At 36.9% G+C, this 9977-nt stretch overlaps 1 non-coding gene across 1 annotated transcript; it reads left to right on the top strand.

Annotated features, from left to right (window-relative positions):
• The first annotated feature begins 6979 nt into the window (after positions 1-6979).
• On the top strand, positions 6980-7086 carry LOC139869733 (small nucleolar RNA R71). The gene has a single exon (XR_011766314.1). It is a non-coding gene; the product is annotated as a small nucleolar RNA R71 (small nucleolar RNA).
• The last annotated feature ends 2891 nt before the right edge of the window (positions 7087-9977 follow it).

Consider the following 9977-nt stretch of genomic DNA (forward strand, 5'->3'; position numbering starts at 1 on the left):
TTTTGGTAGCTTGGTGATAAAATCCATCGTTATCCTTTCCCACTTCCATTGTGGGATTTCGGGTTGTTGAAGTAACCCGGACGGTCTTTGGTGTTCGGCTTTGACTTTAGAGCAAGTTAAACACTTGGCAATGTAAGTAGCAACGTCCTTTTTAATGTTCGGCCACCAATATTGTTCTTTAAGGTCGTGGTACATCTTATTGGCACCGAGATGAATCGAGTATCATGATTTGTGGGCTTCATCTAAGATGAGGTTTCGTAAATCTCCATACCTAGGCACCCAAATTCTTTCGGCGTAATATCGAAGTTCGGTCTCCTTAACTTCAAATCGAGAGACGAGAATGTTAAAAATTTCGTGTGCAATGTTTTCGTCCTTAAGAGCCTCCTCTTGGGCTACACGAATTTGGCTATTTAGGTTGGTATGGATGGTGATGTTTAAAGCTTGGACACGAAGAGGCACCGCTCTTTCCTTTCGACTTAAGGCATCGGCCACTACATTTGCCTTTCCGGGGTGGTAACGAAGCTCGCAATCGTAATCGTTTAAGGTTTCAATCCACCTTCGTTGTCTCATGTTTAGTTGCTTTTGATCGAAGATGTGTTGGAGACTTTTGTGATCGGTAAAAATAGTACACTTAGTTCCATAAAGATAGTGTCTCCACATTTTAAGTGCAAAGACAACGGCTCCGAGCTCGAGATCATGTGTCGTGTAGTTTCGTTCACGAATTTTGAGTTGTCGAGAAGCATAAGCAATGACTTTCGTTCGTTGCATCAACACACACCCAAAACCATGTTTCGAGGCATCGCAATACACAACAAAATCATCGTTGCCTTCGGGAAGTGACAAGATAGGAGCGGTGGTTAGCTGCTTTTTCAAGATTTGAAATGCGGATTCTTGTTCGGTTGCCCAAACGAATTTTCTTCCCTTGTGAGTTAACGCGGTCAGAGGACGAGCGACCAAAGAGAAATCTTTGATGAATCTACGATAGTATCAGGCAAGACCCAAGAATTGACGAATGTGAGTAGGAGTAGTAGGAGTCTCCCATTTACTAATGGCTTCGATTTTTGATGGATCGACTTTAATACCTTGGTCACTTACAACATGACCAAGAAATTGAACTTCCTTCAACCAAAATTCACACTTGGAGAATTTGGCATAGAGTCGTACTTGTCTTAAAAGTTCAAGCACAAGTCGGAGGTGTTCCTCGTGTTCTTCTTCGCTTTTAGAATAGACCAAAATATCATCGATGAACACGATAACGAATTTGTCGAGGTACGATTTGCACACGCAGTTCATAAGATCCATGAACACCGCCGGTGCATTAGTGAGACCAAATGGCATTGCAAGGAATCCATAACTACCATAGCGAGTCCGGAAAGCGGTTTTGGAGACATCTTCCCCCTTAACCCTTAGTTGATGATAACCCGAACGGAGATCGATTTTCGAATATACACAAGACCCTTGTAGTTGATCAAAGAGGTCATCGATGCGAGGAAGAGGATATCGGTTCTTAACCGTCAATTTGTTTAGTTCACGATAATCAATGCACATTCGTAGGGATCCGTCTTCCTTTTTAACAAACAAAATCGGAGAGCCCCAAGGCGAATGACTAGGTTGGATAAAACCACGATCAAGTAGTTCGTGGATTTGACTTTGCAATTCTTGCATTTCGGATGGAGCAAGTCTATATGGTGCACGTGCTACGGGTGCGGCACCCGGAATAAGATCAATTTGGAATTCAACGGGTCGATGAGGTGGAAGACCCGGTAATTCATCGGGAAATACATTGGAATAGTCACTAACAATTGGCACATCATCGATGTACTTCTCATCGGACTCGACTTTCTTAACGTGAGCAAGGATCCCAAAACAACCCTTACGGAGTAGTTTTATAACTTTAATGCACGAAACGCGGTTGTGTCCGGTGCAACTCTTATCGCCATAGACAATCAAGGGTTCACCATTCTCGATAGGAATTCGGATTGCGTTGAGATCACAAAGGATGTGAGATTTCATTTTGGCTAGCCAATTCATACCGATTATTACATCGAAGCTTCCTAGTTCCATGGGTATCAAGTCAATTTCAAACTCATTACCCAAAATGTTTAACGTACACCCCCGGTAATATGTGTTGGCACTCAATAGTTTTCCGTTGGCCACTTCAATGGTATAAGTGGTATCTAGTGGAAGTGGTGGAGTGCTAAAAGAAGGAGTCAAAGTCTTGGATACAAAACATTTATCGGTACCCGAATCGAATAAGCAAGTGACATAAGAGTTGTTGAGAAGAAACGTACCCGTGACTAGTTCATTGTCTTCTCGGGCTTCCTCGGTTTTAATGTTGAAGGCTCGGCCACGTGTGTTGGGGTTGGCCTTCTTCTTCGGACATTCGTTCTTATAATGGCCCGTTTTTCCACATTCATAACAAGTGACCGTCTTTGGAGGATTGGGCCCCTTTCGAGCGATGGGGGTGGCGCTCGTGCAATTGTTGGCCTTGTGACCAACTCCTTGGCATCGGTGACAAATTTGCTTGCCACATTCACTTGAGTGGTGCTTGTGACATTTGTTGCAAAAAGGTTGAGTTCCGGCATAACCTTTCTTGCCGTCATTGGTGAAAGGCTTTTTGGTGAAGGTGTTGTTGTTGTAGTTGCTTGATGGAGTGGCTTCCCATTTCTTTTATTGCCACCCGATTTGTCCTCGGCCTTAGGAGCCGGTACTACGATTTCATCAACCGTTTCAATCAATTGGCGGGCCATGTTCAAAGCGGCTTGGTGATCAGTGGGTTTGGAGGACATCACACCTTGTTTGATGCTCTTTGGAAGACCATCCATATAGAGTTCAACCCTTTAAGATTCGGGGTTCACGAGATTAGGACACATCAAGGATAGTTCGGTGAAGCGTTGGTTATAGGCCTTGAGATCGTTTCCGACCGCCTTCAAAGTTCTTAGCTCTTGTTCGAGCTTTCGGGTTTCTTCGCGAGGGAAATATTTAACAATCATCTTTTCCCTTAAATCGGCCCAAGAGAGGGCATGAGCTTCATCGGTACCCACCGATTGTACATAGGTGTTCCACCATGTAAGAGCGACACCGGTGAGAGTGTGGGTGGAGTACTTGACCTTATCTTGGTCCCGGCAACCGCTTATGCTAAAGATGGCCTCCGTTTGTTCGAACCATCGAGTAAGAGTAACCGGTCCCCCGGTTCCATCGTAAGTGTGAGGTTTGCACCCCATAAAATCCTTGTAGGAGCACCCTTCGCTAGAGTTACCGGCTCCTTGGTTGTTGTTGTGGTTGTTGTTATTGTTGTTGTTGGAGGAGTGACCGGCCATGGCCACCTCTACGGCGGTGGCCACCATTCGTTGTAGTGCTTGTTCGGGAGTCTCATGGCGTGGCACGCGACGAGGAGGCATTGTTCCTTCAAAACAAAAGAATACCATTGTGCATTCGACACTATTTCATATAGTCAAGGTGGCGCGTCAATTAAATCAAGTAACGTGAGATTAAGATTGAATAAGAATTAGATATGATAGAAGAGTTCGAGTATAATGCACAAGTAGTCAAGTAATTCCTACTTCAAGTCTATATGCCGGTTGTAGTCTAGACTCACCAATGTACCCTATGACCCGGGGTCGACACCAATGAACTCTAAATTCCCTACAACTAATGCTCTGATACCATCTGTAGCGACCCTGACAAATCTTCAATTGACGGCGCCGTCTACGTAGGTCCCATTACATGGTCATAAGTCTTTAAGACAAAGTTTGACCGAAAATATGTCGCATTCATTTCATAAGTGTGGATGTTTCAAAGTTTACAAAAGTAGTTTCCATAACTAGTACATAACGATGTTTAAAGTACAAATGAAACACGTGCGACACAGTTTAAAGTAGTCAAAAGACGCTCCACATATGCAAGTATACTCGGCATCCAAAGCAAGTATCAAAAAGAACGAGCGGAAGCATGTATCACCTAATGTTCAAGGACCTGAGAAAAACATAGAAATCTGTCAACGAAAACGTTGGTGAAATCATAGGTTTAAGTAAGTAAGTGAGTAAAAGTAAGTCGAACCACAAGATTTGCATCATAGATAAATAGTAATACATTCTAAAAGTTAATATTCACGAGCACCCAATCATCAAGGCTTAACATTCCGTCCGTTGAACCCCATTAATAGTGCTAGAACAACACTGTTTCTCGAAAATATATTTCATCCGTAGACGGTAGCGAACCGTCCGAGATGAGGGTTTATCAAACCCATATGGCCATACAACATAAGTTCACGCCTACACTTACACCCTGCAAGTGTAACTAATGATAATCGAATTGAGGATTTTGTTCTAAACTCGTATGTAGAATGTTTGTTTTCATGTACTTGTGTTCACTTAGTTAAAAAGAAACGTTTATGTTTTCTCATCCCAAATGTAAGTTCAAAAGAGTAAAAGTGGGACTATGATCTCACCTTGAGCGCAAGAGTAAATAAGTACTTCGACAAGTAACGTGTGCAAAGAACAATGCTAGTCTTGACCTAAACAAATAGGTTGTATCAATAACGATAGTCACGATTGGTCAAAGATGTTCAATTAGTCCTATGGCTCGTTATGACTCGATTATGTAGCATGTGAATCAAATTGTCAAGTTTCATGCAAGATACAAGTATAGAAACAAGTTAGGAAGATTGCATAATCATTTGGTTAAGTTTGACAAAAAGTCAAACTTTGGTCGGGTCAAAGTCAAAGTCAACGAAAAAGTCAACATGTTCGGGTCGGGTCCCGAACTATTTTTTGATGGTTTTTATTCATATATAAGTATGTTAGAACAAGTTTCATGTGAATCGGAGGTCCATAGCATGCCAAACATTTTTCGTATAATTGACAAGTAAGTCAGAAGCTGGACACAGCTTAGGCCGCGCCGCGACCCAGGATTGTCGTGCCGCGACAATACACGGGAGCTGGTACCTGGCCAGTTTCAGTTTTTCTGAGTCCAAACCAAAATCTTTTCATGCACAAAACACAAACCGCAACCACTTAGAACTCGCACCTTATATCTTTGGAAAACTCTTTTGACAAGGAATACAACTAAACACGTTTCACCAACCGAAAACATTATTTGCAATAACCAACTTTTCAAATCAAATGATCAATCAATGCACACATTTAATGCTTCAAATTTTATAGGTGCACATTTATGATTCGGGCATTTAATGCATACATACCATACGCCGTTTTGTAGGTAATCGAGCATACAATACAACTAACTACTTACCAACAATAATTCATGGCATTCAATGCATCAAATATTCATTTCAAGTTCATCAAACCCTAACCCAATTTCACCAAAATCACTAATCAAGTTTATGGAGTTTTCTCAAGCAACCTACACATCAAATTGAAGCTAGTGATACTAGGAACACATTTAATACATGCATTTATAACATTTAACAACATTCAAGCAATCAAATCCCCAAATCAAACACACCAAAGTTCATACTCAAGCTAGTTACTTCAAACAACGAAATTGAGCATATAAATCATATAATCATGTTAGGTTTGAGCCATAGATACTAATTAACAACTTTATAACTTAAAAACATCAAGAACACAAAATCTAGTGATTTTAGAAATTTACCCAAATGTAATGAAATCGGTATGGAATCGAAGAGGAAGTTGCAAGGATTCCAAATATGTAATTTGTTTTGATTGAAGCTTGCTTGAACGAATTTAGATGATGATTCTTGAAGATGAAGATTGAGAGAAAAGTTGAAAGTATTAAATGAAAAGTGAAAATGAAAATGGAAAATAATGGGTGGAGGAGATGGAGTGTTGACCACTTGACCTAGTCAAATGTTTGGCACTTGGGCAAGTTTGGTCCCTCTAGTTCCATTCAGGTGCGTGAATTACCTAACGAGATAATTTAAAACGCATATTAACGGGAGATGTTATAAACATATAACGGACTTTAAATAATTAAACGGAAAAGTAAACGGAAAAAGGCGGGATGTTACAGTTGGTATGGTTTAACATAAGGTTTAGCCTTAACTGTGTTATCTTCATTAACCTTTTCAACTACCGGTTCTGTTTCCTTCTCTTGATCAAATTGTGGTGCTTGTGGAGTAGGAATAGAGTCATTAGAAATTACAGATATTTTAGGTGGTTTAAGTGTAATACCACTTCTTGTGGTAATAGCTTTAGCTGTTTTACTACGGGGGTTAGCATTTGTATCACTAGGTAAACTTCCCGGTTTTCTTTCACCTATCAACCTTGCTAGGTTGCTTACTTCTTGTTCCAGATTTTGAATAGAAGCTTGTTGATTTCTAAATGCTTGAGCATTTTGTTCATTAGTTTGTTTCTGAGATGTGAAAAACGGCGTTTGAGATTCAACTAGCTTCGAAATCATATCTTCTAAATTTGGCTTTTTATCATTGGTTTGTGGTGGTTTATTTGGAAAAATAGGTCTTTGCTGATTGTAAGTATTATTGGATACTTGCTGATTGCTAGGACCTTGTTGGTTTTTGTATGGAACATTTCGGTTATAATTCTGGTTTTGATTGTAGTTTGGTCTTGGCGGTTGATAATTAGCTTGATAATTATTTCCAGGCCTTTGGTTTATATATGAAACATTCTCTCTTTGTTCCATTGTTTGTTCAATACTGAAACAATCTTTTGTCAAATGTGGTCCTCCACACTGCTCACAACTAATTCGTATTGCGTGAATATCCTTAGTCATCTTTTCCAGTCGTCTCTCGAAAGCATCTATCTTTGCAGAAATGGAATCAAAGTCATGGCTAGAATTGGCTCTAGCTGCTTTAGATGATCTAACGATGTCTTTTTCTTGATACCACTCATGTGAGTGGGAAGCAGTGTTATCAATAATTTTGTAAGCTTCAGTTGCGGTTTTCTTCATAATGGAACCACCAGCTGCTATATCGATGTCTTTTCTTGTAGTGATGTCGCATCCTTGGTAGAATATTTGTACTATTTGATAAGTGTCTAAACCATGTTGCGGACATCCTCTTAACAACTTTTCAAATCTTGTCCATGCCTCATATAATGTTTCATTTGGCTTTTGTGTGAACGTAACTATTTCTCCTTGAAGTCTCACAGCTTTAGATGCCGGAAAGAATTGTTTAAGAAAATTTTCAACTAAAACATCCCATGTATCAATCGCCCCTTCAGGTAACAATTCTAACCAATCTTTGGCTTCTCCTTTTAAAGTTCAGGGAAATAACATGAGATAGATCTGTTCATCCTCAACTTCTCTGATTTTGAATAGTGTATAGATCCTATTAAAGGTTTGAAGATGTTCGTTTGGATATTCCTTCGGCACACCACTAAATTGGCATTGATTAGTTACCATGTGTAGGATTTGTCCTTTGATTTCATAATCTGGTGCATTAATGTCTGGTTGAGTAATTGCATGACCTTGGCCAGTGCGTTTAGCTCTCATTCGGTCTTCCATACTTAGAGGTTCCAGATTTTCCATGATTGAAATTGTTGAATCTGAATCACTAGAGGATTCTGACTTAATGGTTTCTTCCTCGACAATCTCTGGATGAGTGATTTGTGGTTCAGGAGGAATGGTTAGTGGTTCAGGATCTCTGAATTGTCCCTGAATATCCTCCAGATTCTCAATTGTGAGGTTGGGTTCAAAAAATGGATTATCGGAAATTTGTATTGGATTACTTGGTCGACTGGATGACGATTCGAAAGAAAAATCAACGGCGACAATGTTGGCTTGATGTCTTGATCGAGTTACAGGTGGTGAACGTATGAAAGGTGGTGAACGTTTTGCTCGGTGCATTCACTGAATATCCTGTTAGTTATAAAAGATAAAAATTATATAAGTTATCAAATTAATAGACTTTTCTGATTTTGCCCACATTTCGAATAGCCAAAAGATGCAGCAGGTAGCCAGGACCCTTTAAATCGGAAGCCCACAACTCGCCACTAACAAATCCAACTATTACTACGAACCAGAAAATTTTGGATGTCTATCAATTTAACCACTTAAAATAATTTTTCGTCGAAATTTAAAGAAAATAAAGAAAATTATATGTCCTAAAAACTAGAGCGTCGAGAAATAAGAAAGAAAAAGAGTGCGTCGAAAAACGTCGATAAATAAAAGGTCGAAAAATAATAATAAGAAAGTTGCGCGTCCAAACTTAAAAGTCTAAAAATTTAAATATTAAAAGTTGCGTCTAAAGATATTAAAGCTTAAAGGAATTCTATATTCAAAACGGCAATAAATTAAAAAGGCACTAAAACTTATTTAAAACTAAAGCGATAAACGACGTCGTAAAATTCTAAAGCGTCTAAGTCTTAGTCTAAAGAAAAAGCACTTAAGGAATTTTACGGCAAATCTTAAGAATCTAGAGATATAAAATAACTACGGCAAAATACTAAATTACGAACTAATTATGAACGATAAAAATACAAATTATAAATTAAACTAATAAAAAGATACAAAAGTTAAAAATAAAACTTAAAGTTATAAAAATATAATTTTTATAAATATATTATTTTTATATTATTATTTTATAAAAGTATTAATTTTATAAATAAATAAAACTTAATATTACAAATTAAAAGATAAACTAAAACTAATATTAAAAACTAATTAATTAATTAAAACCTAATTAGGGTTAATTAATAATAATAATTAATAATACTCAGTAACCCTAATTCGATGGTCAAAGGTTTCAGACCAGTCTTTTCAATCCATGCGATCGCATGGAGTGTTTGTTATATTGTCATGCGGTCGCATGACCTGCGGATCCAGTTCTAATGTTCGGGCTGCTACAGTGTCGGCCCGATTACTTTTATAATTTTTTTTTCTTTTTTTTATGTTTTTAATTTATAATTTGATTTTTAATTTTACAAAATAATTATATAAATTATATTTTTAAGAACTAAATAAAAAATATATACTTTTACACTTTTTATAAAAGATATTTTCTTTTTTTTAAAATACTTAAATAGATATATATTATTATTTTCTTTTTGTGTTTTTGTATTTTTAATATTTAAAAAGTATTTTTACAAAAGTAAATTAAGACTTAATAAAAATATTTTTTTTTTATATAGCTTTTTGCTTCGGCGTTGTTGAAGTTCCCCGGCAGCGGCGCCAAAAATACTTGATGTTATGCGAGGTGTATATGAAATAGTTATATTTTTATTGCGAAATACTATTAAATACGATACAATTTTACACAAGTTATTTATTTATTATTAGAGTGGATATACCTAAACCTTGCTACAACACTATAGGCAGTGTACCTAATCGTACAGTAGTGTAATTTTTTGTAAGTCCTGTTCGTCCACAGGAAACTAGCCAAGTTTAACGCTATACTTTTAAACTATATTTGTGTATATATATATATATATATATATATATATATATATATATATATATATATATATATATATATATATATATATATATATATATATATATATATATAAGGAGTATTATTATTATTATTATAAAAAGGGGGGTTTTTACCATTTAGTGACCGGTTTGTCGATTTTATGTCTTAAGTCACAATTAAAACCTAATTTAAAATGTTAAAAATAAATATAACTTAATTTAAAGCGAAATGTAAATGACGATAATAAAATTGCGATAATTAAAAGGGCGATAAATAAAATGACGATAAATAAAATTGCGATAATTAAAAGTACGATGAGATATAAAATAAAGGAATTATGCTTATTTAAACTTCCGTAATCATGATGTTCGACGTGTTGATTTTAGTTTATTACCATGGGTTAATTGTCCTTTGTCCTGGATTATTTGATATATCCATCTGGTTTTTGTCCATAACAGTCCATCAGTCATAAATATAAAGTGCGAGTGTCCTTGTCAAATTTTTCTTATACCCGAAGTCAAATATTTCAACTAATTGGGGACTTAAACTGTAATGAGGTTTTAATACACTGTTAATGATTATACCAGGTTATCGACTGTATACAATCCAAGGTTTTAATACT

This window comes from Rutidosis leptorrhynchoides, chromosome 9, assembly GCF_046630445.1.
Source record: "Rutidosis leptorrhynchoides isolate AG116_Rl617_1_P2 chromosome 9, CSIRO_AGI_Rlap_v1, whole genome shotgun sequence".
Taxonomy (NCBI): Eukaryota; Viridiplantae; Streptophyta; class Magnoliopsida; order Asterales; family Asteraceae; genus Rutidosis; species Rutidosis leptorrhynchoides.